Source organism: Marmota marmota, unplaced genomic scaffold (genome assembly GCF_001458135.2).
Source record: "Marmota marmota marmota unplaced genomic scaffold, marMar, whole genome shotgun sequence".
Taxonomy (NCBI): Eukaryota; Metazoa; Chordata; class Mammalia; order Rodentia; family Sciuridae; genus Marmota; species Marmota marmota.
In genome coordinates this window covers 216,706-240,677 of record NW_026006124.1, presented here as the reverse complement: position 1 = coordinate 240,677, position 23,972 = coordinate 216,706, and the positions used below count along the sequence as shown (strand labels likewise).

At 37.8% G+C, this 23,972-nt stretch overlaps 1 long non-coding RNA gene across 1 annotated transcript; it reads right to left on the bottom strand.

The window, feature by feature from the left end:
• Positions 1 to 1,303: 1,303 nt before the first annotated feature.
• LOC107161103 lies at positions 1,304 to 23,367 on the bottom strand. Its single transcript, XR_007345279.1, has 4 exons — positions 22,092 to 23,367; positions 20,970 to 21,106; positions 6,707 to 6,813; positions 1,304 to 5,435 (listed from the first exon to the last, which is right to left on the bottom strand). It is a non-coding gene; the product is annotated as an uncharacterized LOC107161103 (long non-coding RNA).
• Between the last annotated feature and the right edge of the window lie 605 nt (positions 23,368 to 23,972).

Here is a 23,972-nt window from a genome sequence, read left to right as displayed (position 1 = left end):
TCACTGCAGCACTGAGTCCTGGCACCTTTGGCCATTGCTGGGTTCACTCTGAGAAGAAAAGGCCAGAGGGGAAACATGTTTCTTGCTTAAAAAAAAAAATGATGCCTACCTTGAGAACATACAAGTTCATTTATAGCTAGCATCTAGATGTCAGGAATGGTCAACCTTGGCTTTTCTGTGGAGACAGGAAGTGAGCATGTGAATGTGAACATTCTTACCACTTTACTTTGCCAAGTGAATTTGACAAAGTAAATGCTTTTTTCCTGTTTTTCCATCTCAGTTGTTTAAATCTATTCAGTTAGTTACTAATAACCTCAAGGTATATTCCCAATTAAGATAGACCTTCTCAGTGTGGACTGCTTGCTTGGTATACTTAAAATGTTTGTTTAATTTTTAAATTTTATTTAAGAGAATTAAAAGCCTAATGTTTATTTTCCTAAAAAAAGAATAAATCTGAATTATTATTATATACCATATATAGCATATTGCATCAAAGTTCAAAATCAGTGGGAACCATAAAATACACACACAAACAAACATCACACCTCACACTTTTATTGAATTAGATAATTGAAATGGGGGTTTCTTTGATTTCACTTGTCAACATTGAATAGTAATGAGATGTGTAGAACAAAAAAGCAAGGAATATAGTCTCACTTTGCTAAGACAATTGGATTATAGAAAGATTACCTAACCATATGCTGCCCAACATTTTAGGATTCTCTGTTTTTTGTCAAAGCAGATCTGGCAAAGAAGCATGTTTTCTGTTTTGCTCCAAGAAATGATAAACTTCACTTCAGCATTTATTATGCACAATGTATGCAAAATGCAATGAGTCAACCAACTCACACTTTTGTGTTAAGCAAATACAATCTAAACATAAGAAAATGTCATGTCTAGTAAAATGTGCCACAAAGGACAAGATAAGAAAATGAGTAGCTAAAATATGCAATTAGCACATTCACTGAAGAAAACCAGGAGGATATTGAGATGAGCCATATAAATATAATTCTATGCTTTTGGCTAAGAATAACATTACATTTATAGGAAAATTTAGGCTCACATTTAGAGAGAAGTTCTGCATTTGATAAAGAATGAAAGAGAAAGCATCTATGAAGACAGTCATATAAAAGGCAGTCATATAGAAGTGTCAAATGTGATCTTTTTTTTTTAAAGAATGGGAGCATATGCTTCATGATTTTTTTCATGTTTCAAAAAGTGATTGGGCTGGGGATATGGCGCAAGCAGTAATACACATGCCTGGCATGTGTGGGGTGCTGGGTTCGATCCTCAGCACCATATAAAAATAAAAAAATAAAGATGTTGTGTCCACCTAAAACTAAAAATAAATAAATAAATAAATATTTAAAAAATTATCTCTCTAAAAAAGTTATCATATTCTTTTCCAATATTTGAGAAAATATTATTCAGTATTACAACACTTAATAATTTGTAGAAACATACTTTCTACATAAAGGCATAAAAATTTATCAACTTTTTCTCCTACTATAGTGGAATGTGTGTGTTTATTTATGGATAGATTTTTTTATATATTTTTTTAGCTTGGATGCTAAGCTTCTTTCAATCAGTGTACACAAAACCAAATTTACTGCTTTATCTAAGTGGCAAATTAGAATAGATTATGAAACACATAGAGTTCAGATAGTTAGGTTACTAATGCTAAAAGATTACTACAAATAGTCAATTATTCCAAGAAATTAATGGTTCTGTTTGTTGAGATATCATCAGAAACTACCATGACAATAGAGGATTACTTCTCAAGAGGTCAGACTCAAGTGTGACAAGATAATAGGAACATGGAAACAGTGGCAGCAGCCTCGGAGGACTTTTTTAAAATGTTAAAGTCACCTGAAGGAAAAGGATGGAAGATAATGTTTTCTAGAGTCAGCACTATATACAAAATAAAAAGTAGTCAGCCTATTTCAGTAGTTCTTGGGCTTTTGGGATTAGAATCACCACCCCTGACGGTGATTGCCACATGATAACATCAGCAGTATAACCACGTCCCAGAGCCTACAGAAGCAGTGATGACTGAGGAGTCATCACTGAATTCAAGCAGTGACTCTCTAGTACTGGGCCTCTACTTACAAATCACTGATGATTGCAGATAAATACCTTCTTAAATACTCAATTGTCAAAGATCAGAATTTACCAAGTAACCCCTCTATGTTACTTTGAAGCTGGCATGGAAACACACCAACCAGTTTTTACTTCTTTCTTTCATCAAGTCCTAACCTGCTCCAGTGCAAACTGTAGAAACCCTTTTTGCTCCATTTCCCTTCTTACAGACATTGCAGTGACCATATGTATCTTTAGTTAAATCCAACTAACTAAAGCAGCACACCTGGGAAACATTTGTGGTGCATCCCCATATGCCCCGACATGCCAGTGAAGGGCAACTGATTCATTGGATCATTTCACTCACATAAGAAGCAAACAAAAAGTTTGACAAACATGACCTGCAACAGTGTAAAACAAAAACAAAAAGAAAACAGTCAACAAGCACCCTAGTTGGCACCAGTTTGGAGAAAGAAAAGGCATTTGGAGGGCAAGATAAAATATGATTTCAAATTTGAAACACTCATGTTGGGTTCTTCATTCTGTATTTTCTTTTAATTGACACTGGAGCATATTCAAATGTTTGTTGTTCATGTGTATTTATATGGTGGAAGGGTGCCATCTGTGAGCTTTGAGATGATCATGACAGCTGTTTTTTTTCTAGTTTATTAATATTTTCCAAGTATATTCCATAAAATTATTTGCTCAGGAGGAATTGAGAAACTGGATATAATTCCCTATTTAGATCTTTGTATTTGATATGAATTTGAGTTCTACAGGTATTAGTAATGCAGCCTTGGTCAAGGATGCTTAATGGAGGCCTTAATTTTCAAATCTGTAAAATGTGGTTAACTAATACAGACTTATTAGGTAAGATAAAATGTGAAAAACACTTAGTACAATGGCTGCAAATAGTAAGTGCTCATAAGTACAATTTGTTTTTATCAGGCTCCTAATTTTTGCTATATCCAGGCATTTAAACCATAAAATGGTAAAGCAAATGTAAAAATCAATCAAAGAAAGACACATCTCTGAAGATCACCTGGTGACAAAATTCAAGATACAACACATACTGAGAAGCTTATTTTAGCAGGATAATTGTGAATAACTTCCAGGAAATAGTCTAAAAAATAATATACATATAATAATTATTCTGTATAAAATGATCTGCTATTTAATCTGAGATTTAGGGGTGCCAAGCATATGAATTTGTTCCTTCAGTCCTTCTTTGAAATGTTTCTATAACATACAAAACAGTGAGGGAAATAGGCCATGGGAGTCTCATGTTTATCTGAAACAAAATTAAGAAAATCTGTTAGAATTGCTTTTCATTATTAAGTATGTTTTCATAATCCTCTATTTTCTGTGTCCAGATCTATACAGTAAAATAGCTTTATCAATGGCATTTTATATACCAAAAGGACTTGGAACACAGGCAGATGTTCCAAAGAAGAACAAAGGTAATGTTAATGAGAGATAGTGAAATAAAGATAAAATCTTTGAATATTTGAGAAAACAAAATAGAATGATCTGGTACTTGCTGAGAGAAGTAGGGTAAACATGACATAATAGTATTCAGAAAGCCTTCCTGGACTGCAGCAACACTGAAAGCAGTGCACAGCAAGGCCCCTGACATTCCGTCAGGTGTCAGACTGGCCCAAGGGTGAGCTTCATTTAGAATTTAATTGCAAGAGTTTTTTCTCAGGTCATTGAATGTTACCTTGAGTCCATCTTTTACTTACCCATCTTTTACTTACAGACTATGGGGGAAACATCAATTTCAAAGTTGATCTTTCATTTTCTGAGGGAAGATTGAAGCTTGCAAAGTAAAATGTCACAGTCTCTCTTGGACAATGGCAGACAGCACTTGTTAAAGTTTACTCTCCAATAAAAAATAGTGATTCAACAAAATTAGCAATTCTTTAAATCAGAATGAAACTTTACTATGTTCTCTCATGTCAATATTAGGAATCATTGCAATAAAATTCACAATTCAAATGTTTAAGCTTAAAGCAAAAAATAAAATAGAAATACACTCTTTCTGAAGATCCATCCTGACATAAATCTGGTTATTTTCAAAACATCATTAGCCTAAAATTAGCACATGTGTAATTTCCAAATGCAAAGATATGCAAATAACCTTGCATATTTTAGCTTCTAGGATTGAGACACAAATCTGTCTCTGTGGTTTTATTAGTAATAATTTATATAAATTTAACAAAATCACTCTGCACAATTTTTGACAGAGTCATAGAAATTAAAATTTTAGAGTTACAGTTTTTTAGAAAGTACAAATGCAACCTTCTTATGAGTAAACAGAGCTGTGGTCATCCAAGGTGGGTGCCTGAGTTATCCCATACTGTAGTTATTTATTTACCTTCACCTGGATTCATAAAAATGCAATTTAATCTACCATGAAAATTATATTCTATTGAAACAGCACTATAATCTGAAAAAAATATGGTTAACTTGATCCAAGTTAAGGCAAAGGGCAAAAAGGAATGGAGCTTTGCACAGTTCAATCTGCAAGCTGTTGGGGATTCTTTCATTTGGCTTTCCTTCCTTCAGGCCACAAGCAGTGAGCTCTATATGTGGAGAAAACCATAGTTATCATTTTAACTCATTTGAGATAAAGATAATTTTTTCCCGAGAAAGATAGAGTACCCCCTGTATGTTATGGATTGATCAATAATATAGGAGCAAACTGAGTTTCTGCAGAGTTTTACAAGTCCAGGCATTAATAATGAAAATGATTTAAAACAAACTGAGCTATTGGGAAAAGGCAAACATTTAAGAGTCTAGGCTAGATTTGTAACTCAATATTTATTAGTTACATGTTGGCTGAGGTTGGGTTCCCCTGAAACTCGAGACCCAAGTAGTACTAGACATGCTAGTGTCTTATTTGGAGATCAATCCCAGGTGCACCAGTGGAGAAGTCAATATATGATACAATTAATGAGGGGTCTCTGGATAATTCATGAACTACCTGGCTTACCTGGATAGTTCATGTCTATCTGAAATACAGAACTTTCAATATCACACTCATTTTCAGTACAGTAAGACACTCATCTTATAGGGCCTTTACCTTTAGGGACAGCCAGGGAATGGAAAGTTCCCTTTTCTCATCTCCTACTCATACTCACCGAAAGGAATGGCAAGTGAAATCATTAATGCAATTTCAACTATGTTTCCCTCTCTTTTTGTGCCAAATACATATATAGAGAATTTAGACAAGTTATAGTTAGAATGCATAGTCTAATAAAGCTCGAAACTCTCAAGGGAAATGTGCATGCAAGATACACCTACCATTCAGTGTTCTCTGTCATGGGGAAAGTGACACTGTCCAGTACATGGAGCTGCAGTGTAAAAAAAAACAAAAACAAAAAAACAACAAAAAAAAAACCACCAGCTTACTCAGCTCAGGACACACATGTAGACCACTTCTGCCCATGAGAGGGCTGCTGCAAGGTGCTCCTGGTGAGAGCTGTTGCTTGAGCTGTGCTCACCCATGGAGAAGGACTTGTATGTAGCCTCTCACCATCTTTTCCCTCTTTCCTTTTACAGCTAAAAGTGGGACAGAAACAAGACCTACTGGCTGAGCGAGGAAGCTAGAGCAGAATGTAAGCTATGGGAACAGCCCCCTTGAACTTATTGAAGGTCATGGATCATTTCTCAGATCAGTATCTGCACAGGCCACCAAGCAAACAGTCCTCTCAGTTGCTCCAACAGTTCAGACAGAACAAAAGAGTCCAAGCTCCTTCCAGATAAAGCAACAAGTTCCGTTTGCTTTCCAGAGTGAAGAATCACTCATACCTAAATACACCACCAAATTAACACTTATCTTTGTGCCTATCTGGGCCATTCTGGAATGTTCTACTGAATCAAAAACCCACCAGTCAACCCTACATATAAAAGCATGACTCTTTACAAACAAAATAGTGTTTTAAAAACAGAAACAAAGCACTATTTAACATCTCTGAATGCCTGCTAAGACCATGTATTCACATTCCATAAAAATTAATATAGCTCTCTATTGACAAGAAATTTCTTAAGAGAAAAGCAAGTTTCATACTTATAAGTGGGGAATGAACTAAAAATCTCATTAACACACTTTATGGAAATAAGAGTAACCAAAACAAATACAAATAAACAATGCATTATTGTTAATACTCTCTCTTAAGGTCATGAGAAGAACAAAATTTTATTCGAAAACTTAATTGGGCACCTAGTGAAGTTATTGCTGCTCTACAGGCACTGTGGAACATAGAAACAAAGGTAAATTGAACAGTTTCTATCCTACTTCATCCCTCCCCCTTTAAGAAGCTTAAAGTCTACAAGAGCCTTAAGCCAGCATCTCACCATAAGGAAACCCATAGGAAGAACACTAACTCTTGTCAGCAAAATAGATGAAGAAGTCTTAAAAGGTTAATGACAAGAAGTTCATCAAATGTTCCTGTGAGGAGAAGTGTAACTGATCAATCATATATTTATCCGAATATATACAATGGCTTTAAGTAATTGCATTCACTTGATGAGAAAGAAAACACAAGACAATAATAGAGGAGCAGGAGAGATTTTGCTATTACAAGCACATAAAGGTATGATTGAGAATGGTTTGACTACTCACTGTTTTTCTTGTACATCAGAATTTCACAGGAATTCATCTCATATTTCTCAAAGGTTTGCCACACCTTTTCAATTGTGTCTTTATGAGTCAGCTCCCCATACATAAACCTGCAAATCAACCGAAGAGCTCAAGTTAGCAAATCAACAGGTATTTATTATTCTATAAGCACATGTTAAATATCTGTTCTGTTCTCAAACTCTGTGCTAGGCACTGTGATGTGCACACATATGTGAAAATGTTTGTTGGATCAAAAAGTCTTAGAGATTTAACTGAATAAGAATTTCTCACTGTCCAAAAAAACTAAGCCTAATGAGAGACACACATGAAGAAACAATACATCAGAAGAGGATACAATTAGTGCTACAGTGGTGGCACACATAGAATAGGCAAAGATCATGCTTCAGTTGGTGAAAGAAAACTGCTAAAATTTAAGGACAAATGAGATCCAAAGAGTAGAGGGAAAATAACATGAAAGAAGGGAAGAGAAAATTCAAAGCAAAAGATGAGCATGTGAGCTTTAACCAAGAGTCAGGTTAATTCAATAATATAACAGCCCAATATGACTGAAGGTAGGCATGGAAGGGGAAATCTGCTATAAATAATACAGAGAAGCAAGCAGAGGACAGATGAAGGAGGAGACTATGGCATTAGAAGCCATGCGAGGCAATTCAAAGTTTATCCTGAAAGCAACTGGAGTACATGAAAGGTTTTAATCAAAGGAGAAACTTAATCATATTTCATTTTAGAAATGTAAATCTGGAAGAATTCTGATAAAAATGGCCAGGTAAATATGGACTAAGATATTCCCTCTTCTAGTTCCTAATAAAATAAACAAAAAAATTAAAAGAGGGGCAGGGAGACAAAAAAAATATTCAGCAACTAAACAAGAAAGTGGGTGCAATTGGATGCTGTAAACATTAAGACACAGCTAAGGAAAGAAACAAGATTCAGTCACTGTCTGTGCAGCAACTTTTCCTGTCCCTGTCCCACCAAACAGAAAAGAAAAACAGCATTGGGTTAAAAATAATGTTGACAGCATAAAATCCTACATGTTATTAATAATATATTTCCCTGATGCTCAAGTTTAGAGACAAGTAGCCTAAGGGGGTAAATACAGAACATGAAATGAGAGAGAGAGAGAGAGAGAGAGAGAGAAGAGAAGAGAAGAGAAGAGCAGAGCAGAGCAGAGCAGAGCAGAGCTAGAGAAAACTTTGGGATAGAGCTTTACTGACTAATGCTAGTTCTTAGCAGAGGCAGAAAAATTGCCAGGACTGTCCATTTTTCTGGTCCTACACTAAATATGGTCTGAATACCAGAACTTATCCATGCAGGAACAGAATAGTCCCTCAACTCAGTAGAATGAACCTTTTCACTGGACACTAACAGAATGCAAGAGGAGGGGCCATCTCTCAAGGGAGCTGGAAGCCCAGCTTCCAGATGAAGGATGCTCAAGGTTTCCAGTAAGCATTTTCCCTTCCCACCCCAGGTCTCAGGCAACAATGATAAGGAAGGACAGCTCTGGTCAATCCTCCAAGTCTTAAGTAATGCAGAAATGGTGATATGGGTTCCCAAAACATACATGTCCCAAAGAAACTCAGAGCTTATCTGATCTAAAACTAAACAGTCAAGTCAAGCACTATACTTAGCTTGACACTGGAACGACTTTAGACTTACTATAGGCTTCTGAATTCTGGCACCCTAGTTGCTGATTTTATGAATTCTGTGTCATTTTATGAATACTTTTTTTTATTTCACTCTCCAGCCCACTGAGAGACAAGATTATCTGTGGTTGTCTTTGGGCATTACCTCATGTAGCTCTCTGTTTTTAAGTTCTTCTCTTTACTTATGTACTACGAAAAGAGAATATTGACTTTGTTAAACTATCTTTTAAAACAACACTAAATTAGCCCTGAGAACAAGGGAATTTCTCTTTATTTTTCTCTGAGTTAATTTTCTAGATATGTGGCCATCATTTAAGTGAAGCGATGGTACATGTGCTAGCAATTTTCTTCCCAAGTTAACATAAATTGCTGCAAAATTGAGTCTTCATATAGAAGAAGTGCCGTAATTACCTCCAGTTTTCACTGGTCTTGGTTACTCTTTCAAGCAGAGCAGATGTAAATTTCCTTAACCTGAACACTATATTACAAATATCTACAAAGCAGGAAATAAGCCAAAGAAGTTCCTGAGATATCAGGAACATAGCTAGTACAAAGGTTTTTGTATTCTTATAGTAGGGGCCATTCAGGTAATTAAAGTTGTTTTGAATTGTACATAAAAGTTTGCTAGATTAGCAAAATATTTTATCTGATTTTTGAAAGTATTTATACTCAATAAGAAGGAAGAAAGATAAGAAAAAGTTGTTCAATTTACACCAAAAAAATGAAGCTAATCTTCTCGATTTATTGATTGTACATACGAAGTACAGATGCAGATATAGATGCAGATATATAAATCTATAGATACTTAAGAGGAAACCAGCACAGAAAGAATATAACAGCATTCTATTTTTTTTAGAGTCATAATTTCTAAACCTCTGAGAAGTGGGGAGAAAATCTTAAATTTTCCATTGCTCAGTCTTTACAGTATAAAATTTAAGAAAATTAAAATACTTCCAAACATTTCATGTTTTTCACCAAACTTTTTATTTGTCTGATTTAATACATGAAAATGTAACTTCTGAGAACAGATGAGTATGTATGAACAGACAGGCTTCTCCACCCTTCATAGATGAGTTTATTTCTGAATTTGGCAGGTGTGGGAAATGGTTCCACTTCATGCAAACAGTGCTGAAGAGAAAAGGCTGAAGAAGGAGAAAAAGAGGAGCCTGAGGCTATGCTGTACTAAGACCTTGGCAGGGCACAGCAGAGGAATGTCTGGCAGGATCCAGGCTACATGCCCAGCTCAACACCTTGAAGATGCTTTGAAAGGATTTTCCCAATGCCCAGGCCCAAGGGGAGTCCTCAAATACATAATATTTGCCATTAGCACAATTTTCTAAGAGAACAGAAAGAGAGGTCTAACAAAGCCATAAAATACTGGTTCTCTTCTCTTTTTCTGAAATAAAGAATTTTAGCTGAGAAAAAAAAAAACTCTCTTTATAAAAGGCTCTTGTCTCCAACATTATAAATTACTCTTCTCTAAAATGTTCATAAATCTTAAAACTAATCCAATCATCTAATTTTCTTTTCATTTTCATTTACTTTTATTTGATATGTTCTTCAAACTTATTCAATATAAAACTTCATAAGCTTCTGAGTTCACATTTTTTTTTAAAGGATAAAGCTTTCCCAAGCTTTTCTAAATTTCTCCCCATCTTACTGACTACAAATTTGTCAGTTGTAGCCACCATGCTACAACTGACATAGGCTTGGATTTTCTCAGCACATTCACGAATGAGAGAACATATTGCAATAAAAATTCTTCAATAAAAATGGAATGAGGGGAGCTCCCTGTGTGAGTGGGTGGAGGTGAGTCCCTGCTCAGAGCAAGCCCTGGGCTGTCAGTGCTCCAACCCTCCGTGGTCTGCTTCTGCTGCCCTGAGCGCCCCTGCGCTCTTCCCCCGGCTCTCTCCCAGCTGTAGCATGTCCACCACTGTGGCCCTGTAGCGCTGTTGCTTCCTGCCTCGCCTCTTTGTCTTGGCTATTCTTGTTCGTGTCCCTGGGCTTTTCATGGGCGCGCTGTCTGCTGTTGGCTTCTCTGCTGTTGCTGCTATGGTGGCCTTGCACTTTCCCCTGTGCCTTACCTAGAACTTGTAGCCCGCCCCCCCAGCACCTTAGGCCATGTGGTTTCAATCAGAGCAGTGCTTCAGTAGGCTGTCAAAAGACAGCATCTCCAATCTGAGTGTGTGTAAGGAGATGGAGGCAGGAGTGGTGAAGTGAGAGCGCTGGATCTGAATTGACACTCTTCTGTGGCCTAGGACAGTCACTGAAAGACAGAATTCTCTCCTGCACAGCCAGAGAGGACTGGCGGGCTGTACTGCCCCCACTGCATGTAAATTCTCCCTCGGTTGACTCCTCACCACACTGAAAACTTTAGGAAAAATCCTTGTGGTTAACAGCAGAGGCTTCAGAGTATAATCTATACTCGGGCCTTGAAATTATGATATGTCTCAAGGTGAACTCATCCATCCAAGGCACTCCCACTTATAGTGGGAGCTCAGCTGATCCCCCCGGACAAGATAGGTGAGGTAGAAGATAGCAGCATGCAGATTCATCAACCTGTGAATTCTACCTGGGAAACTCTGCCCAAAAGCAAGCTTGCTGAAAGTAAGGAAGAAAATAATGGAAAGAAGGATTGTGTGGCATAGGTAGTAAATATCTCTCCTTGTTCACAGTTTGGACCACCTCAGCAGAGACAATTCTTTCATTTTTCATTAAGAACTTTTTGTTTTGGGGATGGGGTTATACTTCAATGGTATAGCACTTGCCTAGCATGTATGAGGCACTGGGTTCAATCCTCAGCACCACCTTAAAAAATAATAAAGGTATTGTGTCCATCTTCAAATAAAAAATAATATTTTTTTTGTTTTTGTTGTATATGTTGATTCATTCATGTTACATATATATAATGATATTTTGTTATCATTTTTCTCTTTTTGTTACCTTTTACTATTTTGTTTTGTTTTATGGGTGTTTTTTCTTTTTTGGTTTTTTGTTAATTTTCTCAGCTTCTCCCTCTAATAGTTAAATTCTCTTGTTCTCTATCAACCTGTCAATCTACTTTGTTGCATTTTTAAAATTTTGTTATTTTCTCCATTCATTATGGCCTTCACTTTATTCTACCTCTCTTCTACTTTATCTGTTTCACCTTTGGAATATTTTAACCATTCTTTTGACTTCCTTTCTCATTTTCTTCCTTCTTAATGAACTGTATTTTTGCCATCTTTTAAAACTAGTTTATATAATTCTTGCTCCCACCATTCATGTTTTTGAAGTTATTAGTACTGTGGATGTTGTAGCTGACATTCAGTGTTTACTTTAATTCTAAATCTAGTTCACTGCTGCTTATGTTGGTGTTTTAATTTCTGATTATTAGTATTGTAGATATCATAATTGACACCTAGTATTTACTTGAATATTGTAGATTCTTCCCTGTTATTGTTGCTGTTCTTCATTTACCCTTTTCCATAGTGGCTGGGCACCAAATGTGACACTTTAAATTGTTGGGGAATATGCTCTGCCCCTGAGTTATACCCCCAATCCAGCTAAGAGATTGTGTACCTAATTCCACACATAACAACTATTCTTAACCTTCAGCAATAATTTAACACAAAGAATATTGGGGACCCCAAACTGGCAACCATGGCCTAAGTAAAAGTTAGAGAGAAGGCTCAACTTACTCATGGACATATGCTCCTACAGCAACAGCAGAGAGTAATAACACAATGACCTCAACATAGGTTACTCTTATACACTCTTAGAATATACAGAGTTGCCATATCTAGAAGATCAATCATGGGTGGTATGTATATACAGTGATATAGGCAACACAACTGTCGATCTACTAGAAAGATCCTGTGAAATCTACAGAGAAAGTGGAATCCTCAAGCTCTGATATACTACAAAACTTGGAATGATCGCTTTGATCACTAATCACAACCCAAAACATTAGTATATTAAATATACTACAAAAAACACTGGGAAATATATTCAACAATTCACAACAACGTGATATACCAGAACACTTTGCCAAGAGAAGGCTGTTCCCTAAGAATACTCACATAAAAGTGGAAAAGAGGTGGCTGGAGTTGTGGCTCAGTATTAGAGGACTTGCCTAGCATGTGTGAGGTCCTGGGTTTGATTCTCAGCACCAATATAAAATAAAGTGAAGGTACATCTACAGCTAAAAAAAAATTAAAAATTGAAAAAGAAACCCATCTCAACAGATATGCAAATCTCAACATAAGAATATAAGTGATACAGAAAAATAATGTAATAAGACACCTCTTAAGGTCTGTAATTCATCAACAACAGACTTCAAAAATATTCAAATATTGGATACAAAATTTTTTTAAAAATTATCGTTTAAAAATTATAGGATTCTCAGATGATACAAAAAAAACTAAATAAATTAAGAAAGTCAGTACAGGATATAAATGCTAAATTCAATGAAGAGATAGAGATATTGAAAAATAACTACACAGAAATCTTGGAAATGATAATCAAATCAAAAATCGAATTGGATATGTTTCCAATACATTAGATTAAGAAGAGGACAGAATTTTAGAGATTGAAGATAAGGTGGACATCCTTGAACATTCAGACAGTATTAAAGAAAAAAAGTAAGAAACTACAAATCTAATAAGAACTGAGAAAACATTAAGAGACCAAACAATGCTCACAGACATTAAAGAAGGATCAGGGATACAGGATCATGGCAGTGACATAATGGCAGAAAAATTCCTGCAGACTTAGGAATAAGATGAACATCCTGACACTGGAAGAAGCATTTAGAACCTCAAATAGACCAGACCAGAAAAAAAAAAAAAACCTTCTTCACATCCTATCATAATTGCAAAGCCAAAATTTCAGTTCAAAGAAAGAATTTTAAAAGCTACTAAAATTTTAAAAGCCAGGTCACATTTAGAGAAAAACCAATCAGATTAACATCCAGTTTCTTGATAGAAACCCTAATGTCCAAGAGGGCTTGGAACAAAGTATTTCAAATCCTGAAAGAAAATAACAGCCAACCAAGATCATTCTATCGAATAAACCATCAGAATTGTACTATCAGAATCGAAGAAAAAATAAAAACCTATCGAGATGAGCATAAATGAAAGAAATCCATTATTACTATTCCAGCATTGCAGCAAACACTCAGAAGAATTCTACACATAGAAGAAGATTATAAACCATCAAGAGATCTTAAAAAAAAATGAATTACAACTGGGGGTGAACATATACCAATCAGGATAGAAGCAAACATTAAATGTAAAAAAAAATAGATGAGAAGTAACACATTCCTCTCTAATGACACTGAATATAAATCATCTCATTTTTCCAAATAATAAACATAGATCATAACACTGGACAAAAAAATTAAGACCCAATTATTGTTGTCTGAAAGAAATATATCTATGGTCAAAGATATCCACAGGCTAAAAGAATTAAAAAATGACATTTCATGTAAATGAAACTTGAAAGCATGCAGGAATAGCTATTAATACCCAACAAAGCAGATTCAAGCAAAATTAGAGGAGAAGTACAGATCACCATATCTTGGTAAGGGGAATAATCCAAAAAGAAAATATAAAGATAGTAAACATTTATGCCCCAAACATTGGTGCACCTGATTACATAAAACACAATGCAACATAAAGGTTCATAAAGGGACCAATATAATAATAGCAAGTGATTGAAATATACCTCTGAGAGATCATCCACACACAAATCAACCAAGATACTACAGAGTTAAATCAAACTGTAAATCAAATGGATTTAACAGGTATAACAGAGTATTTCATCCAACACAGCTGAATCCCCGTTTTTCAGTTTTCTCCAAAATAGATAATATTTTAATCAACAAAGTAATCATTAGCAAATATGAAAAAGTTGAAATAATTCCACATATCCTGTTTCAATGATAATGGAATAAAATTAAAAATCAAGAAGAAAACCACATATTCAAAGACATGGAGATTAAACAATACACACAAAAAAAATCAAGAAAACCACATATTCAAAGACATGAAGATTAAACAATACACATTTTAATGATGAGTGGATCATCAAAGAAATCTGACAAGAAACTAAAAAATTCTAAGACTCAACAAGATTAGAAATACAACATACAAGGGCCAAGAAGCTGCTGCAGCAGCCACTGTTTAAAATCTGGTGTCTCTGGGGGCAAAGGGATCTGCTGGAGGATGGAAACCAGAGAAAGCCTCGCGGCCTCAGCATATCCCAGTGCTCAATCCCTCTCTTCAGATGCACAGCATCCTCCATGGGAATGCATTTAGCTGATACTGTGGTTTCCAGATGCAGAGGTCCTGGGTTCCAGGTAGCGATGAAGGGATAGCAGTGCCCTGCTGCTGAGCTCCTTCCTGCCCCCTGTCTGCCTAGGCACAAAGGAGGGTCAGAGGAAGGCCTTGCAGTGTGCCTGCCTCTATGCCTCACAGCCTCCCACCCCAGGGTCACTGCCTAGGGGCACCTGCTACCCAAGCTTTTGCACTACTAGCTGTGCAGGGGTGCCTGCAGGTGCCACCTGCCACCCTGAGGCAACCACCCTCCACTCAAGCTGACACTGCTGGTATTCCTGGCCATGCTGCTGATTGTCCTGTTGCTGCTGATGTGCAGAACTAGCCTTAAGGCCATAAGCAACAAACCCCGTGCCAACATTGTACAGAATAGGGAAAGCCTGAAAGCATTTCCTCTAAAATCAAGATCAAGTCAAGGATGTCCACTCTCACCACTCCTGTTCAATACAGTTTTTGAAACTCTAGCCACAGAAATTAGATAAGAAAGGGAAATAAAGGGGATTCAAATAGAAAAGTCAAATTGTCTCTGTTTGCAGAAGATATTATCCTGAACTTAGGTGATCCAAAAAGCTCCACCAGTACACTTCTAACAAAGTCAGCAATGTAGCAGAATACAAAATCAACATATAGAAATCAATCACTTTCCTATACACTACTGATGTATCTGTTGAGAAAGAAATTAGGGGAAAAAATCATTAACAGTAGCTTCCAAGAACATAAAACAGCAACAAATTTAACCAAAAAGGTGAAAGACTTCTACAAGGAAAATTTACAAAACATGGAAAAAATAAGTTTAGGAAGGCACCAAAAGATGGAAAGACCACAAATGTTCATGGTAGGGAGATTTAATATTGTTAAAATGACCATACAACCAAAATCAATCTGCAGATCCAATGTAATTTACATGAAAATACCAAAGATATTCTTTTCAAAACCAGAAAAACAAATCCAAAGATTTATACAGAAGAATAAAAGACCCTGGATTGTCAAAACAAATCTGAGTAAAAAGATTAAAGCTGGAGGTATCACAATGCCTGACTTTAAATTATCCTACAGAGTCACAGTAATGAAATCAGCTTGGTACTAGCATACATATAGATATGTTGATCAATGGAACAGAATGAAGACACAGAAACAAACCCACAAAGGTGCCAAAAAGTTACACTGGAAACAAGACAGCCTCCTTAACAAGTGATGCTGGGAAAACAGGATACCATAAGATTAAAAATAGATACCTATCTATTACTCTGTAACAAAAGTCAACTCAATTGGACCAAAGACCTAGGAAAAGACCTTAAACTTTGCAACTGATAGAAGAGAAAAAAGGAATAGCTCTAACATATAGGTACAGATAATGACTTACTTAATAGGACATCTCCAACTCAGTAAATATTAAGGACTTCTCCAAAAAAACGCATTCCATAAATGGGCAAAGAAGTTAAACAGACATTTCTTAAAAGAAGAAGTACAAACAGCCAAAAATTATTTTTAAAATGTTTGACAACTAGAGTCATCAGGATAATGGAAATCAAAACTACACTGAGATTTCATTTCACTCCATTTAAACTGACAGCCATTAAAAATACAAATAACAATAAATGCTGGCAGAATGGGATGGGGAAGGACCATCCAAATCATTTGTAGGTATCTATATTAGTACAGCTAATATGGAAATCATTATGGAGATTCCCCCCAAGACTAGGACTGGATCCTGTAAAGGAACACCTATGTGGGGAGAATTGTGGAAGAGGCGCACAAAGGACAGACACAGACACACAGGGAAGGGTACAAACAGACAGAAGGATGGCAACAAAGGAATGCCTACCCCTCTCTGCCATCATCTTTAATAACCCAAAAAGTTACATATTACCCACTACCAGTGATTACACTTTGACCAGTATTCCTTTAACCCTGAGTGCTAGCTAACTAAGATAAGGTCCAGGTTAATGCAAACACATAGCCTCTCTCCTTCAAAGGATGTCACTATGTAAACCAGGTAGTGCATCCACATAGTTAGCTTAATAACCTCAGCAGGGAATAGCTGGGCATTCCAATCATGGGAATCAGTTACCTTCTGGGAATTTGCTCACTGGGAGAACGCTTCCCTATTTCCACTGTCAGAAATACCTACAGGAACCACCATCATCGAATATAACCATTTACTCCTCAGTATCTATCCAAAGAACTAAAATCAGCATACAACTGTGACACATGCCTCTCCATGTTTATAGTAGCACTATTCACTATTGTGAATTATCGTATGAATTACCAATTTATGGAACCAGTCTAGGTATCAGTCTATAGATGAATGGATAAAGGAAATGTGATATACAGACACAATGGAATTTAATTCAGGCATAAAGAATCACAAAATTATGTCATTTGCAAGGAAATGGATGGAACTGGAGAACACTGTGTTAGACAAAATAAGGTAGACTCAGAAAATCAAGAACCATGTTTTTTCTCAAATGTGGAATTTAGCAAGAAAAATGGGATCTCCTGAAAATAGAAGGAAGAGCAGTAAGGAAGAGCAGTAAGGTAGAGAAAGGGAATGAGGAAATGGAGGAAGAGAGGACAAGGGGGTACTAAGTATTTAAATCTATCACATTTTGCAAGGTACATGGGCTTGGGTTGTAGCTCAGGGGTGGAGTTCTTGCCTTGCATATATGAGGCACTGGGTTTGATCCTCAGCACCACATAAAAATAAATAAAATAAAGGTGTTGTGTTCATCTACAACTAAAAAAAATTTTACGAGGTACATATACAAATACACCACCATAAAACCCACTATTCAGTGTAATTTTTTCTCTCTTTTTAAAAACTTCTTAATTGAGTTTTAAAAAACAAATGACAGCAGAATTCATCACAATTCTTATTACACATATACAGAACAAGTTTTCATATCTCTGTTTGTATATAAAGTACGTTCACACCAATTTGTATCTCCATACATGTACTTTGGAAAATGATGCCCATCACATTCCACCATCCTTGTTAACCCCCTGCCTCTCTCTTCCCCTCCCACCCCTGTGCTCTATCTAGAGTTTCTCTAGCAACACAGAGACCTCACACAGTTTTCAAGAGATCCCACTCAAGTACTTCATAGATTTCCCAAAAACCTGATATATGAGACCTTTCACAGAGATGCCAAATCCATTCTTCCTTCCAAGTGGACCTGAAACCACTTAGCCAACTGAAGGATACCATCAGCCTGGTTCTGCCCTCAGAACCCAGAGACACTCAGACACTGTCAACATGGTCTCCCAAATGGTGTTCTCTGCTTGGAAAAATCCTTGGGAATTTCTATTCTTTTGTAATGCCACTGCCTCTGAACAAAAGAAATGCAGATTCCAAATACAGACCTGCAAAATTCCTTCTTCTCCAAGTTTCCACTTCCTTAGCTCTAACCCACAGTTTAGAGAATCACGAATTTTAATCATGAATAAAATGCGGCCAACCTTCAGTGAGAGAACTCATTTCTTTAGCTTTACTTATTCACAAGTCAAATGTATTAATATCTTATTTTACTCCACTGAAGATAAGAACTGAATTCAAGATGGTTGACCACTTTGGAAACACAATAAAGACCTGTAACAAATGGACTCTAGGAATGAAATAAACAAGCAAAGAGGCATCTGGACTCACTCTACCTCCCAGGGGGGCTGTCCAACCAGCATATTATTCTGCACACAGCAGGTAGTAACAAGTTTGGAGAATCTGCTTTATTTTCAAATGAAACAAGATAAAAATCAAGGAAAGAATTTTTGCAATAAGATTTCTGGAAATACTCTTATTTTATCATCTAGGAAGATTATATTTAATCCTATAATGTTTTGTTCCTTAAAATATGATAAAGCCCTCAAATAATATTACACATTTCCAAAACATGAAAGTGTTACTGTTCAGTTAACATAGCTTAAACTGATGGACTAAGTATAAGATTTCATTTTGAAAAGAATTCCAACAAATGCACATTTTTTTAAGACTCAGGCAGTCAAGTTGTTATATGTTCATTATAGAGCAAAAAAAAAGTACATAGCTTCAAACAGTTTAAAATCCTTCAAAATATATCAATCCATGTTTGAGATACACATAGAGCCTAATGAAACTCCTAAGGAATATTTAAACACTGGAATTGAGAAAACTCTACATTTAGTCATATTTATATTAGAATAGTCCATAGTGAAAAGTCTCATTTATCATACCTCAGCATTTTCCAAAAGATGCAATTTATAAGACTACACATTACTTATCACTCATAAGCAATCCATTGGTTCTATCTTATTTATTTTAATGACTTCTGTCAAGAATGTGTCACTGGTTGTGTCTCTCAGATTATCCATCATGATAACAGCATCACAGTCTTTTCATTAAAAGTAGTGGAGCTGACATAAGAGCTCTTTAAGTCTATTTGTTTCAAGAAGTCCCCTTCTCCATAATTACAAACTTACACTTATTAATTTTCCTACTATATTACCTTATAAAGCTATCAAATCATAAAAAGAAGCAATGTGATCATGGATGTCCTCTTATATAATTGGACTATTTGGTTTTTGATAGTTGAACTTATACAAGGTAAGTTACAGGAAACAAATTAGGAAAAATTCTATACAGAAAATATTTTATAAAGAATAGTGTATCCTTTTCAAATTGTTTTTTTGAGGGGAGGGTAATCTGGGATTGAACTCAGGGGCACTCATCCACTAAGCCACATCCCCAGCACTATTTTGTATTTTATTTAGACACAGGGTCTCACTGAGGTGCTTAGCACTTCGCTGTTGCTGAGGCTGGCTTTAAACTCTTGATTCTCCTGCCTCATTCTCCCCAGGTGCTAGGATTATAGGTATGCACCACCATGCCCAGCTCAATTTGATTTTTAACATGGTTAAATTAAGTGATTACTTCTGGATCTTTAGAGGTGGCTATAAAGTCTGAAAATACACAAACATTCATAAAAAATAATCACTGACATGCTGAATATATTGTCCATCAGTAGCAATTTGTAGTTCATTAAGCTATGCAAAACAGCAATAAACAATTTGCATTAAAGCAACATTCCCATCAGTCACTGCACATGCATCTGTCACATATCACCTCAATGATTTCTGTGTCCAATTTTCATGACAGAAATCAGAACTTTATCCAGGGCCTTCAATCTATTATCCAGATACCTCTAATAACCCAGGGGCTTCAATCTATTACAAAGATATTTACATTACAGACTTTATAGCCACTGGTATTTTAAGATTTACCCACTATACATCTTATTAATATTTCAGCATTTTTATACATACAAAGAAACAGATAACCAAAACAGTAAGATATTGGAGAAAATAACAAAATTATATCATCTTTGTCTTCAAAATTTTTCACATCAAATCATTTTGCTGCAAATAAAAGTAATTTGTTTTGTTTTGCTACACAGTATAGAGATTGAATCTGGGGCCTAGCACAAACACATCCTCTACTGCAGAGCTACACCCCAAATCCCCTTTTTATTTCATTTTGAAACATAGTCTTTCTAAATTGGGGAGGCTGGTTTTGGACTTGCAATCATCTTTCCTGAGACTCCTGAGTAGCTGGGATTACAAGGGTGTACCACCATGCCCAGCTTGAAGTGACTTTTTAAGTCTACAGATGAAAGACTTTAAACGACATTTAGAATTTACTGCAAATTCGGTTTTGATATAAACTTTTCTTAAACAGATGGTTCACACTGACTTCCACAAATCAGGCACTCCAGAATACAATGTAGAGTAGTAAAATATGTGATGCCTTCTACATACTCCAAGGAAAAAAGGTCTTTTGCAAATAAGCAAAACCAGAATTGCAGTTGTCTCTAAGAACAATTACCTCCCATTCATAGACTATAATGCTGTTGACAATTTCAAGCACTTTCACTTCTAAAGAACTCCCACAGGAAGAAATTCATCCAAGCTTTCCAGACACAGCTGCACTTTCTGTCCTTCTCACTACCTTAACAGTGTGACACATCCAGCTCCAGACAGTCCCAATAGCTTCCCCCTGTGTTCTCTAAGGTCAGTCACTTTCATAACCATTCTTGTAACACAATAAATTGCTATAATTATTTCCAGGGCCTACGTGTATTGCTGCATTTTCCAAACAGGTGCAGGTCTCTGTGGTTACTCAGAGGTTTGCTAGGGCACCCTTCCCTGGGCTGAGCTGTCAAGACCAGAAAAGCCCATCTACCCATAAACATGTGCCCCATCCCACTACCCTTTTATATTCCTGTCATAATTTAATGCTAGGAAAACTTTACATACCTATTTCCAACAACAAGAAAAACTTCATAAGGTATACAAATTTCTTTTGTACACTGTGATCCCTGGAGTGAGAGAAACTTTCCATATTCCAGCTCTATGACTTAGGCAAGTCTCTCAGGGTCTTCGGACATCACTTTCTAAAATGAAAATGAAAGTCAATAATATTGTAGTGAAGTTACAACATTAAAACACTTTGCATAATTCCTATTAGATTATTTTGATGTTATCTTTATTTTCATTATTATTACCAATGAAACTGGATGATTTTGATATTATCATTGTTTTTATTTTCACTGCATGATTATCAATTTAACTTTTACTTGCTAAATAAAATATACACACTTGTGGTATACTGTTTCCACAATTAAACAACTGATTTTCTAGCACAAAAGCTAATGTTTAATACATACTAGACATTTATAGTTCTAAGAAAAAAAATGGATATTCTTTCAAGTCATTTTTCAAATCGCTTTTTTGAACACGAATAAGCTCCAGGTGGGCCTAAGGAGAGTGAAAAGGCAGAGGAGCAGCAGAAGCCTGTCTGTCATCCTCCTGTGTGGTTAGATAGGGATGAGAAGACCCTGCCTGCCAAGGGAGCAGTCCACAGAGTCTGACCTGGAACTCTCAGGGAGGGGGGCCTCTTGGCTCCTGGAGGTCGCTCCAAGGACTGAGTATGTGGAGGTGCCTGAGGGAGTCTTTATGTCCCCAAACTGAACCTCTTCCATTGCTGCAGCAGGGTAGGACCCTTTTGGAAACCCCTTTCAACATCAACCCCCCAACAGGCCTGCCTGTCCCCAGGAGCTTGTCTCTCTTTTAAGATCCCCTCACTGAGACCCACACACCTGTTCCTCCACCCAGACACTTTAAGGTATGCCCTCCACCTAAATGATCCTCACAGGGCACCTGCCCCTTAACACAGCTTACCGACACCAGCGATATCCCTTTGCCTCTACCCCACAACCCCCAAACTCGCAGGCCACACCTCCAGCCCTGTAGAGGTAGAAGCCTCCAATAGATGAGCTGCCCTCTAAAGTGGCGGCTCCTGCTGCCAAGGAGCACCTCTAGAAAAGCCGCTGCACCCCACCCAAAGAGCCTGCACCCTCCCCGAGAGGGTCCCAGTACCTCCTTCTTCAAGGTGCTCCACATCTTCTGCTGGGTTTCTGCCCCTGGGGGAGCAGCCAGGAATGCGCGGGTGAACTCGCAGTGGGAGTGACGGAGGCTGTCCTTCCCGCTGCCTAAGGGCCATGGCCAAGCCTTGCGCAGCGTCCTTTTGGCTTGGGTCCTGTCCTGGGCAGCTCTGAACTCACCGAGGCCGGCCGTGGCTCCAGCGTTCAGTGGCTCCTGTGCTCTGGCAGAGGCTCCTGTTCCTGGAGTCCGAGACGGTGGCGTTGTGGCTCCAGCGATTAGGTGATGCCGGTGGCGGCTCCTTAATCGCTGAGAATGGCGATGGCGGCTTTGGCTCTTGTGCTCTGCACGTGGTGGCGGCGGCAGGTGACTCTGGTGTCCAGAAGAGGGAGACAGTAGCAGTGTTTCCTCCCGCGCTCTGGCCCTTCCTGTGCTCTGGTGGAGGTGTCAACATTGGCTCTGGGCAGGGGGGTTGGCTCCGGTAGCAGCTCCGTGTCCTGGCTGCAGTGGGGGCGGCAGTGACATTGTCTCCAGCTGGTGGGCGACTGCAGTGACAGCGGAGCGAGGGAAGCGGTTCCCATGATCTGGACACGCTGAAGGCTCCAATGGTTCCTGTGCTCTGGGAGCGGTGACTCCCGTGCTCCTGGCGCAGCGTTGTCTCCAGCAGTTGTTGGACCTGGGGGCGGCGGCTTCGTGTTCTGGCGGCAGTGGCTCCTACTCCCCAGCTGGCATTGTCTACCACGGTTCTTGTGCTCCAGCAGCGGCGGCGGAGGCTCCAAGGTCTTGCAGCTGCATTGGCAACAGCTGCGGCGGCAGCGGCAACGATGGTGGCAGCGGCTCCTATGTTTTAGATGCGGCGTTTAAGGTTGCTGTGGTCTCAAGGCCACAACATTGGCTTAGGGCGGCGGTGGCGTTGGTTTCTGCATTGGCTCTGGCGGCGGCTTTGGCTCCTGAGGCAGCGTTGGCGGAGGCCTTGGGGGCTTCTGCAACAGCAGCTCTGGTCCTGCGGCTCCAGCGGCTCCCACGCGACGAAGCTGGCTCCTGCTCCTGCTCCTGTGGTGGCTCCCGCGCTCTGGACGCTGCAAGGAAGTGATGGCCTCTGAGCTAATGGTCCTTTGGCAATAGACACACGCTATTGGTTAGCTCAGGTGCTCTCACTTCCGTTTTCCTCTCAGGGGGCGTGGTGTCACGGAACCTTCATAAATTTGGACCAATAGTGTTGCAACTTTTTCCAAACCCTTATTAGCATAAACGTGAACCAATGGCATTGACCCAAGAGGTATATATATACCTCTACCTGCGCAAAGTTCTGTGGCTAGTTGCCATAGTGTCTTAGAGGCTGGACTTCCTCTCTTGGATTCCAAACACCGGTAACCTGGAGAAGATTGGTGGTGAGCTGCTGTGGTCTGTTGGAACATGGGTGGGCAGAGCCTGCTACCCAGAGCTGCTTGGCTGTAGAGGCTTGCTGCTTCTGAGGAACCCACCCACCAGTACAAGTATGAAACTCTACTTTCACTACAGGGACCTTTTAGTAAGGTATGTGTACATATTAAAGCAAATTGATTACATTTTTTTACACATATGTGTGTGTGTGTGTGTATATATATATATATATATATATATATATGTAACTTCACACATTATTTATTCAAAATAAGAAATTAATTTAAAAATTAGACACAGGCAATACATGGTGACACATGATTTGTGATCACATAACTATAATCCCAATTATTAGTCCTAGGAAGAAGAGTTGCCAGTTCAAGTTTCCATTTCATTTCAAATAACTAATAGAAAATCTATTTCCAGGAATTTATCTGTTTTACATAAATTGTCAAATTTGGGGATCAAGAGTTATGTAGTATTATATCATTTCCT